This window comes from Anabrus simplex, chromosome 1 (genome assembly GCF_040414725.1).
Source record: "Anabrus simplex isolate iqAnaSimp1 chromosome 1, ASM4041472v1, whole genome shotgun sequence".
NCBI lineage: Eukaryota > Metazoa > Arthropoda > Insecta > Orthoptera > Tettigoniidae > Anabrus > Anabrus simplex.
The window spans coordinates 625,830,830-625,843,243 of NC_090265.1; the positions used below are offsets into that span (position 1 = coordinate 625,830,830).

Here is a 12,414-nt window from a genome sequence, read left to right on the forward strand (position 1 = left end):
AGATGATCAATGAAATCTTGAAGAGCATGTCTGTTTCCTTACTCTTCACTCCAACAATATCCACACAAATTTTCTATGGGATTGAGGTCTGGGGATTGTGGAGGCATTGGAAGTTGCTCGCAAACATTATACATCAACCATTCTTAAGTTATACGATCCTTATGCTTGGGATTGTTTTGTTGAAAAACAAACAAGTCCTCAAGATTTAATCTTGCAGCACTGGCCAGTTAAGTATCACAGAGTATGTTCACATATGCTGTGATGGTCATATTACCCTCAACAACAACAACCACCAGTTCTCCCACCCCAGCATAGCTCATGCATCCCCACACCATGACATGACTTCTGCCATGCTTGGCAGTTGGTACAATGTCCTTAGAGTCAAATTCCTGATTTGGTTAATACCACACACTTTCACCCATCGGATCCAAAAAGAGCCAGCTTGTTCATCAGAGAATACAACCTCCTTCCAATATTCCATGGGTTTGTTGAGATATGTATGAGCAAACTAGTTTTTTTCTTCCTATTGCTCTGATTAATGAATGGTTTCTTTCTTGCTGCTCTGTCTTTTAAACCAGCTTTGTGAATGTAATTCCTTATGCTTTGAGGTGTTGCTTCCTTGCCTTTTGCTGTTGCGACGTCTTCAGCTAGCATTCGGGCGCCCACACTAGTTCTAGAGTGCTTGTTGTACTACATATCACAGCTCTCGTTTCGTTAGAGCTCTAGGATGTCCAGACTTCGCACATTCACCGTAGATCTTGCATGTTTGTATTTGTTCACAACGTACTGGACAGTAGCATGCGAGAGGTTCAGCTTTTTAGGAATATTTCAGCAACTTCGTCCCTCTTGCCATATGGAAACTTTTTTCTTTTACAACTGTCTTCAACTCACACGATTTCTGTACACCTGTACTTCCAGGCACTAATACTCTTAAAGTGGATACTCGAATGATTTGTTTTGAGCTGTCAGTGACATTTACATACCATTTACAACTGTGATCTAATTGTATGAAAACTCTTTTGTGCGCCGTTAAACAGTACTTTGTCAAATCAGGGAATACAGTGCATACACACACTGTATGTCACAATTACGTCAAACTGTAGTGCATCTGTAGTGTTAATAAAAATCTATTTGTGTATAGTTTGAAACCATGTATGTATGAATACTTATTTCACTTACTGTATATTTGAAACAGAGGGCAGGGGAAAATCTGGCAGGTTTTTTTTAAATTATTTTTTTTACACTTTTCCAGAATATATACAAACACTTATGTATATTTTGTGATAATTTACAAGATAAATCAATGCTGCAGACTTTAATTAAATGTGAATGGTATAGAAAATGTTTTCTTCTCTAAAATTTTAGTAATCTGCCACATTGGAAACATAGCATTTACAACACTCCTGTGCCCAGTTTCTTCAATTCTGTGTTAAATTCTATTTAAATGTTAACTAAGAATTGTTATTAATTTAACACTTCAGTTTAAAGTTCCCATTTCATGAACACATTTCCTACATTTGTTATAGAACAATTTTTAAAGACAAATTAACAAATACAGGGCGAGTTGGCCGTGCGCGTAGAGGCGCGCGGCTGTGAGCTTGCATCTGGGAGATGGTAGTTTCAAATCCCACTATCGGCAGCCCTGAAAATTGTTTTCCGTGGTTTCCCATTTTCACACCAGGCAAATGCTGGGGCTGTACCTTAATTAAGGCCACGGCCGCTTCCTTCCAACTCCTAGGCCTTTCCTATCCCATCGTCGCCATAAGACCTATCTGTGTCGGTGCGACGTCAAGCCCATAGCAACAAAACAAATTAACAAGTTTCCATGAGATTTCTTAATGCATTTGGCAGCAAGCTTCTTTTGTTTCTTTACATAAAACACTCCGGGTGGTATATTGGAATTTTATTTAATCACATATGGTTGACATAGGTTATGGTTCAGATCAAAAATTAGATGTATGGCTTTTCAGGCGTTTGCTCTATTAACCAGCATTTCGTCTTAGGTCTGACACTAGACTCGTCAGAGTGGGATGTGTCAGACCCTACCCACTTATGCTGGGGTGTATGCAGATGAACTTATCAGAAGCCTCTTATGTGGCACAGTCTGATAACTGCAGTAAGAGGCAACAGAAGTGTTGTTATAATTAATACGAGACAAGAGTCATAGATTTAATTTGAAAGTGTACAGGTGCGCTTGAAAAATAAAAGAACAGACTGTTACATCACAGAAATCAGTATATTCTTATATGAGTGCAATCTAAGGCTCCTACAACACTGAGAAAATGTGATGATTGATATGTCTTCAATGATTTTCAGACATTCTTTTACTGCAGGGAAAATTGATGTACTGCCTTGTCAATGCAGAAGAAACTCCTTGCATAATTCCAAACACTCTTGTCTTGCAGTCATTAGCAGTCATCTACAATTACATGGAAAGAGTCTGAGGCATAATATCAAAGTACTATAAGCTACTCCTGCACTGGAGACACTAATACATTGCAATCTGTGGGAAACTATTTTCAATTTATTCTAGTATCTTTCATTAGGGGTTTGGTAATTAGGTACCTAGCTTTATAAGTAGCATACTTTTGACAACCCTAAAAAGGCATTTTTGCCTTAGTGGGTCATCCTTTGCCTTCTTCAGTTTGTAGATAGTTTTCATACAGTAGAATAGCTTCAAACTTAGTCTTCTAGATGTTGCTATTTTCAAATTTTAACAGCTGTAAGAGGTTTAATACAGGGCTGGTGTCATGTTAATTTAACACAAACCAAGCTCGATAGCTGCAGTCGCTTAAGTGCGGCCAGTATCCAGTATTCGGGAGATAGTAGGTTCGAACCCCACTGTCAGCAGCCCTGAAAATGGTTTTCCGTGGTTTCCCATTTTCACACCAGGCAAATGATGGGGCTGTACCTTAATTAAGGCCACGGCCGCTTCCTTCCCACTCCTAGCCCTTTCCTGACCCATCGTCGCCGTAAGACCTATCTGTGTCGGTGCAACGTAAAATAATTAACCTCAATTTAACACAAGTATGAACAATTTATTAGTGTTAACAATCCTTGATGAGAATGTCATTTGGTTAATTATCTATTTAACAGCAGTGTTAACACTTAACATTCATTGAAGAAACCAGGCCCTAGTTTACTGAGCTGCATTAAGGGCCAGTTTCTTGCTGTTGAGGAAACTGAAGTGCTGAAAATCTGGGGATGGCAGCCATAGGTCGGCCTCGGCGAAGGGACGGGAGCGGTGGTGTCAGACTGCCTGTAGATAATCAGCCACTGCTGTGCTTGGCACTTGCCCTAAGTGGGGACATCGAACTAAACCCGGGTCCACAACAGTGCACAATTTGCAGAAATAGTGGTAGGAGGAACCAATTATTTGTCAACTGTAATAATTGCTCGCTAAAAGGCCATAGAACCTGCGCAAAAGTCTCTGTCTGAATTCAGAAAAATAAAGAACGGCTCCTGTACATGGTTATGCTGGAAGTGTGAAATGCCGCCGTTATCAGACTCGTTCTTTACAGTTACCAGTGATATGCCCAGTGACTTAGTAAATAATTCTAAATGTATGTATGTAAATAAAAACGTATCACTTTTTGCCTTCAATGCACGCAGTATTATGCGACCTGGACAGTTACAAAATATCCACACATCGCTTGAAAGCCTTGACCCGACCATAGTGTGTGTCAATGAGACGTGGTTGTCCAGCAAAATTAATGACTCAGAAGTGTTCCCCGACTCGCTGATATTGTTCCGTAAGGACCGATCCCACCGCTCTGCAGGGGGAGTTCTAATTGCAGCCAAGCCAGAATGTCATCCAACTCTAGTTCATCACCTGGAGACAGCAGCCGAACACTGGGTGGAAGTGACGTGCAACAAGCACAAATTCCTTATTGGATCAATTTATCGCGCCCCTAAGTCGTCGCCGGAAATGAACAATGAACTAATACTCTCTCTCGAACGTGTGCAACATGTACAACAAAATTATGACACCATTTATATTGTCGGTGATTTAAACCTAAAAATCCCCTCACCAATAAATTCCTTTCCGCTTTCTATGACTTATTCCTGCATCAATTAATGTTCAAAGCCACGCGTATTACGCAAACAACACGCTCAACCCTTGATCTTTTCCTAAGTAACATACCACAGTCCGTCCAATCTCTTAATACTATTCCTGGATTCTGTGACCATCAGGCAATTCTCGCAACACTGACCCATATAAAACCATCCCCCAAACTCCATACCAGAACAGTTTATAATTTTTCCTGAACAAACTGGAATGATCTATCCACTTTACTATCCAACCGCCTGCCCGTTCTCACCTCAGATTTCACCGGCAGTACTGACAAAGATATGGAACGACTCGAAGAAAATTTTCTTTCAATGCGTAGAAGAAACCACACCAACAGTAAATATAACCAGCAGACGGAAATCTCCATGGATTACCAAGGAGATAGTGCGAGAAATTCTAAGAAGGGACCGCCTGTACCAGAAACGGAAAAGAAATGCAACCGATTATGAGTGGGAGAAATACAGGCTGGCTAGAAACAAGGCTAAACAATCTATCAGAGATTCCTACGATTCTTACATCCACAGTCTCAACACCAACTCCAAAGAACTCTGGGCTTTTCTCAGAAGTAAAGGTTGCAACAGAGCTCTGTATGTAAACATAACGGTACGGCAGTCTCCACACCACAAGAAATTGCAGACACCTTCAACAGGAAATTTAAAAGTAACTTCTCTGTCCCTACTGAGGAAGAGAACAACCAACCTGTATTTCTCAACGAATGAAGTAAAGGAGAGCCTTCTGAAAACAAGACCTCATGCCGCGACCAGGCTGGACCGAGTGCCAGCAAGAATTCTCAAGAATTATGCAGTCGCCTTGGCGCCCTCTCTTTGCGCTCTCTTCAGCTATTCCATTAATACCAGGTCTGTACCTGTGGAGTGGAAAGAAGCCAACGTAGTGCCAGTTTTCAAAGATGGAGATAAGGAAAACGTAGATGATTACCGCCCAGTTTCTATAACATCAGGGGTCTGTAAATGTATGGAACATCTGGTTGCTGAATGTATGTTGGATTTTCTCAAGGAGAGAAACCTGCTGAACTCAAACCAGCACGGCTTCATTCCGGGAAAATCCTGAACAACACTTAACAAAAGTCAGTGATGACTGGCAGTTCTCTTTGGAGCAGACTGATGTCTCACAAATAGACTGTGTTACTCTGGACTGGAGCAAAGCTTTTGACCAGGTGTCACATCGAAGACTTCTGTTAAAACTTAGCAACTACGGCATTCAGGGTAAACTGCTGTCATGGTTGAGGGTCATTATTGGTGGGTCGAATGCAATGCGTTGTGTACTGAGGAGCCAAATCAGACCAAACCACAATTACTTCTGGAGTAATTCAGGGCAGTGTGATAGGGCCCCTCCTGTACACGATTTATGCTCTCGACTTACCGGATTGTGTAAATTTGACCATGGCGCAGTATGCTGATAACACAGTCATTTACAGAGCCATGAAAAACAGCGATGATATTGTAAAATTCCAATCGGATCTGGATAGTATAGCTCTGTGGTGTGAGGTAAATAGAATGTATATAAATATTAAGAAGTGTAAATATATAAGACTAAGCAGAGCTAAACGACCACTCCAGAACCAACCTACTCTATGTGGAATCCAACTGCCGACTTCTAACTCCATAAGTCTGCTCGGTATTCACATTACGGACAATCTGAAATGGAATAAACATGTGGAGGAAGTGAGGTATAAGGCATACAGAGCGCTAGGTTTCGTCCATAGATGTCTCTCGGGAGGAAGAAGTAAAGCCTTACGAATGGCTTATATTTCCGTAGTGTGGCCCATACTATTATATGGCCTTCCTTCCTGGCATCCAACGACAATGGAAAATATGAGAAAACTAGAGGGTATCCAACGACGAGCAGAACGTTTAATTAACAAACACAAACACAGCCAGGTCATTGCCACCACTGAATTAGTTATGTACACAAACAGATGTAGCCTTCCTTAGGAAATCCCTGACAGATAACCCACACCTCTCCCCTTTCCACCGCCTGCAGCTCAATTGCCGCTCTGTTAAAAGAGGCCAAGGAGTTCTCTTGCCCCTCCATTCATTAGAACAACCTCATATTTAAATGGGTTTTACGCAAGGGCTGCTTGTCCCTGGAACCTACCATAAGAGGTAAAGCTGCTTCCTCTTCCTCACTTCCTCCGCGAAGTAAAGAAAATGTATATGTAAATAGAAACCTATATGCAATGTATATAACTTGTATAAATTAGAATTGCAAGAAGGATGAGTGCAAATACAGGTGTATGTGGGCGAATGTGTATGCGTGCGCGTGGGGGAGTGGTTGTGAATGAGTGTGTATATAGGGGTCTGAGTGAGAGTATAAATGGCTGGGTATTTTTACTCTAATATTTTCAGGATAAATTATTTGTAGTGTAAATATGTAAATTTAAAATTGTCTACATAAGTTTATATGTAAATATTCAGTAGAGTTTATGTACACATGTGGAGATGGAGGCACTTCCGTGTATCTGGGGCTTGCCCTTTCTCCATCTACCACCCCTAAATTGTAGATGTACAATTTAAGTAAAATAAATAAATAATAATAATAATAATAATAATAATAATAATAATAATAATAATAATAATAAGGTACTAGAAGAAATCAAAAATAGGTTAGTTTCCAACAGATTGAAACTTATCAGTACAGTAGAGCCCAGATTTCCTTGCAAATGCATATTGTTAAATAGGATGGTTACATTTATCAAACTGTGCAAATATTATTTCATGACTTAACGATTACAAATAACCATTCTTTTTCCGTGCATGTTTTGGCCTTTTTAGGAGAAAATTTGTTCATAATGCATATTTTGGAGATGCTGGATTTAATAGCAAATATTTGAACGTTTACATTGCATATGGCTTCTCTTCTTACTTTGGAGATATATGAGGATTGGGACAAAAGTCATGGCAACTGTTTTTTCTTTGTAGATATGTGAACGGATCACAAACTTATGTGTCGTGTGGAAGTTCTGCAGGCATAGTGTGTATGCAGAACAGATGGCTCTGTGATGGCTGGTAGTAGCGCAGCAAGGGCTGTGAAATCAGTCGGTTGAGTGTTGTGTGAGATGGACGTAACCCATGTTGAGCAGCACACTTACATCAAAATAGCCGTTCTTTGAGGGAGAAATGCGATGGAATGTCACAGTGAATTAGTGGAAGCCCTTGGGAATAATGCCCTACCGTACTGTACAGTAGCACGGTAGGTAGGAAAGTTTCATCAAGGACGTATGTCAACCAGTGACGACCAACGTTCGGGACCACCTGTCAGTGTGCGGACCGACGTGGCACGTGCCATCATCGAGCAGCTCCTGGATGAAGACAGATGATGGACGCTACTGGAGTTAGAGGGCAAATGTCATCGAGAAACGCACCGTACACAGGATATTGCGTAATGAGCTGCAACCTCGCAAAATCGCATCGCGGTGGGTACCGCATGCACTGACGGAAGTTCAAAGGTGGGTGCGTTATGCAGTACGCTCCGACCACCTTGCATGCTGGCAACAGGACGCCGATCAATTCTTGTCACGAATAATCGCCATCGATGAATTTTGGGCCAGGACATACGAACCAGAACTGAAACGTCAGTCCGCGGAGTGGTGACATGCTGAAACACCAAGGAGGCAGAAGGTCCATCAGAATCGTTCCCTAGTCAAATTGATGGTGATCGTCGCGTATGACGTCGGGGGTGTCATTGTTTGTCACTTTGTTCCACATGGCAGAACAGTGACCGCACAGTACTACAGGGACTTTCTGGTGCAACAGGTATGACGTGGCGGTCGGGAGAAACGTCCAGATCTTGTGGACAGTGCAATAATCCTGCATGACAATGCAAAACCACATAAAGCGGAGTGTGTAGGGCAGCTACTGCGACGTTGGGGATGGGAAGAATTAGAGCACCCACTGTACTCTCCCGACATTTCGCCCTGTGACTTTGATCTTGTTCAAAAGATTAAGGAACCACTACGTGGTAGGCGGTTTGCTAATGATGTGCGCCAACAGGTGACCCGATTCACACATGGTGCGGCAAATGCAAAGGCAGATGGTATTCAGCGCCTCCCACATAGTTGGCAGCTTGTGGTGTCAGTAGCAGGGGACTACTTTGAGGGTCTTTAGGCCCAGGTTTGTCATGTCAACTTTATGTGTACTGTGTTGTCATTTTGCACCGGGAAGGCCATATTGCCCTGTATGCTACCGTAATAAATTAGTGTGTTACAATATTTCAGTGTTATTCATTATCCACAGATGTAGTTAACACCTTGTCCTTTCGTCTGTATGTCACATTTTCCAACCGGACTGGAATCTTCAAGAAAAAAATAGTTGGCATGACTTTTGCCCCAACCCTCGTACAGTGTTAAAGTTGCATGATATTGCCTTTTATGAATGTTTGTTTGCAAAATTTCAGACAGTTTTAGCCACGTTATGTGTCTTATTGGGAGATGGAGAGAATGTATTCCTTGCATCCTACCTGACAACCAAAGTTAGTACATGCAGTATAGAAATGAAAATGTAACCATTTTGAACTGAATTTTGATAATGCATGTTTTGCCATATGATAGTGCATGAATGTGTGCATATTTTGAGATTTGATAATGCATGGAAATCCGGGCTCTACTTATGAGTCTCCAGAGCAGCAGTTGCTTCTAGTTCTTACAAGGAGAGGCCAGACCCTGCAACCAACCGATTTCAACAAACTTGAATGTACCTGTTGGGGACACTCAACAGTAACTCGTGTATAAGGGTTTATGTCAATACGCTTTTGTTTAAAAAAAAAAAAAAAAAAGACAAATGTAATGATGCAGGATCCACTTCAGACCAAGTGAAGGCGATAGAACACTAAAAACGAACACATTTTTACTTAAATATGTCAGGTCCACAACCTAATAATTTCCGAAAAATTGATGATTCCTCCAGTTCCATTGCAACGCATATATACTTCGAGAGTTACATCGCACTCAAGCGGAGTGGTGGCCGAGAGAGAGAGATTCAGCAATTAACTGAGAGAACATTTAGTCATATTAATTTCAGATGAAAAATAAAATATACTGCAATTTGCATATCACACTAACCACTACACCACAGAGGCAGACCATTAGATTGCACTCTAGAATACAGTATATTGAATGTTGTGATATAACAGTCCGTTCTTTCATTTTTTAAGTACACTCGCATAGTGCTAAATTAAATTATAACATTTGACTCTCATTCATCATAATGCTTTTGTTGCCTCTTACTTCACATGTTTACGTCTTAGCAGTCTCCGCTAACCATAACCTATAATAATGTCAACCATGTACAGTCGAGCCGGCATAAGTTTGCACATGACGGTTGCGCACAATGTTGGTCACACTGCAATGGTGCACAAAGCGATGTTGCCGCCATAACAACAGCTGATTGCACGACACGCGAGTTTTTAAAAGCATGGGAGAAACTTTTTAATGTCATAGCGATACACAATACAAATTAAATCTGCCGACAAAAATCGAACTTTCAACTCGCCGATTATGCATCGCACAAAATGAAACGAGATAAATATACTACGAAGTTCTTATTATCGCAATGTTAGAAAGTACGGAAGAAATCAGCCGACAAGAATCTCACTTTAAATACATCAATGAATATTAGAATAATATACACCGGTGCTAACACAAAAGGTTTCAAGTAAATCTATAAAATTTACAAAAATTCAGAAACCTTATTTTCATACCTGATTCACAAAGGTAGAGGCTCGATACCCTCTAGATCACTGCCATCACTACCGTCGCCTTCGCTGTCATTGTCATCGTCGTCTAGGCAGATCAAGTCCTGACAGTAACTGATGATGCCATGTATTGCCATTGCCGAGTTAATGGATGCTGCGACATGGCTAACTTTCTTCCTCCACAATGTCGCATCGATTCAAGCAATACTCTCCCGGAACAGTCATTCCACTTCAGTAACTGAAGGATCTGTTATTAGTGCGTACGTAATGATTTACTTCACCCCATACCGTACCAACCCAATGAGCTTGAAGTGACAGTGGTACAGCAGCAACCTAATAACCTTGTGCCCTTGTTCCTTCGCTACCTCGTCGACTAATTTAGTCATACACATATGCGCTGGGATATTTCTTTACTGCAGCCATTCCACTAACAGTTCTTTACGGGCACTCAAAGTAGGGGTCTTGTCCATTATTACAGAGTGGTAAAGTGCATTGTCCATAACAATGACAGAAGGGACTTTGAGCTGTAATTATCGTACTCGTGTCTTCGTATTGAATCAGCCTGGAAAGAAATCATTCCTGTTACAGGAATTAGCTAAGAATACGTAGTGCTTTTTGAGAAATCGTTGAATAAATTGCGAAAGTTTATAGGTTGGGCTCGCTCTGTAGTTAATAATAGGTCTCATTGGAATATGTTCTTTGTGTATTTTGGGATAAGCTTTAGCAGTGGGTATTTGAGGATTCATTACTATAAGTTAAGAGGATTCTACTTCTGTTGAAAGAAGTTTGTTGATGACATCTTTATCATCCTCGACAATAGGTCCACAAATGAAACTGATATATTAGATAAACTCAATAAAATAGATTCCCATATAAAATTTACCATGGAATCCGAAAACAATCACAAACTGAACTACCTGGACATAACGACAACTAGACATGATGACCACCTTTCTTACAGAATATACAGAAAACCCACGCATACCTCAAATACAATTAAAATGAATTCCGTTCACCCCAACATACACAAAAGAGCAGCCTACTATAGCATGATACACAGAGCATTCAATATACCGTTAACAAAAGAAGATCTAAACAAAGAATTACAATTAATTCATGACATAGCTAAAAACAATGGATTCAAGAAAGAAATGGTTAACAAAATCATTCACAAAATAAAATCCCAACCCAAAACCAAACTAACAAAAGTAAACGAATCCAAGTAAGATTATGCACTATTCACTTTCAATAATGTACACATATACCCCATAACTAACATTTTTAAAAAACATAACCTAAGAAGAGCATTCAGAACTACACACAATAGTACCAACATCATACACAACGTCAGGACAATCAACAGCAACAACAAATACAACCACTCAGGGGTATACCGTATCAAATGCGAGACAAGCTATATCGGACGTACTGGTAGAAACTTCCTAACCCGATATAACGAACACAAACGCAGTGAAACAATCATTTTTCCTTAATAGGACAACATGTCGCAGACTATAAACACAGTTTTACAAACATCGATAACGATATGCAAATCCTAAACATAAACCCCAAAGGCCCCCTGCTCAACATAACAGAAGAATTTTACATCACTCTAGATCAGTACACCAATCCAAATTACAACATAAATGAAATCACAGAATAAACTAACATCATCTTCAATACAGTTATCCCCGCCCAAAAAAACCCTTAAGTTAATCGATAAACAGAAAGCGACACGCAACAGAAAAACACCAAACAACACACCCAGCTCCACCCCTACCCCCACAACAACAACTCTCCCTACCCCTCCTTCCCTTCCCCTCACAGCAGCTAGTATGAGCCCAAGAAGAACACGAAGTAGTACATTACAGGCTCGCACGTCAAACACAACTCAGCTACACCAACAACAGTAAGTACATATTCTAATTCACACACATAACCCTTAGACATTCCTCCAACATGATATCACTTATAACTCAATCTTATCTTCCACAGATAAACATAACATCATTGCACAGCTACAAATTGGAAAGGAGCCACTACTTTGAACCCAATGTCATCCAAATTTACGGACGCCACAGGACAACATGAATTGGTTCCAATAAAAGGGCAACACACACAGCAGAGCTGAACATATTTTAGTTGAATTTCATCCATACATTTGGCACCTTTTTAAAATTGAAAGTGTTTTATCCCACATATACACAGGAAGACAAAACTTTTCATCCATGCAATTTTACAAACTCCAAGAATAGCAGCTGAAGTGTACAACTGTAAATAAGACTTAATATGGAAGTTAGTCGATGTATTGACCAACAAGCAAGAACGAATGTTCATATGCATGAAGTGTTTTTATATATTGTATTTATCTTGTACATATATATTAGTTTAAGTAAAGACATATTTTATACACTAATTTTAAGACCTTCAACATAATATTTTAGACATACAGTTGCAATATTGTACAGAATGACATATACGCCAGTTCACGCTAAGACGTGCCCCATTTGTATGTGACTAAATGTACATCATCATATAGCATTCCTTTAACAACACAATCTTAATCAAAGGTTCATTATATAAATATGTATGTATGGTTCAGCTGAAGATGACCTTGTATATGAGGTCGAAAC

At 40.2% G+C, this 12,414-nt stretch overlaps 1 long non-coding RNA gene across 2 annotated transcripts in view; it reads right to left on the bottom strand.

The window, feature by feature from the left end:
- Positions 1-12,414, bottom strand: part of LOC136857215 (uncharacterized) — a 59,517-nt gene that overhangs the window by 1,257 nt on the left and 45,846 nt on the right. The window lies entirely within an intron of this gene.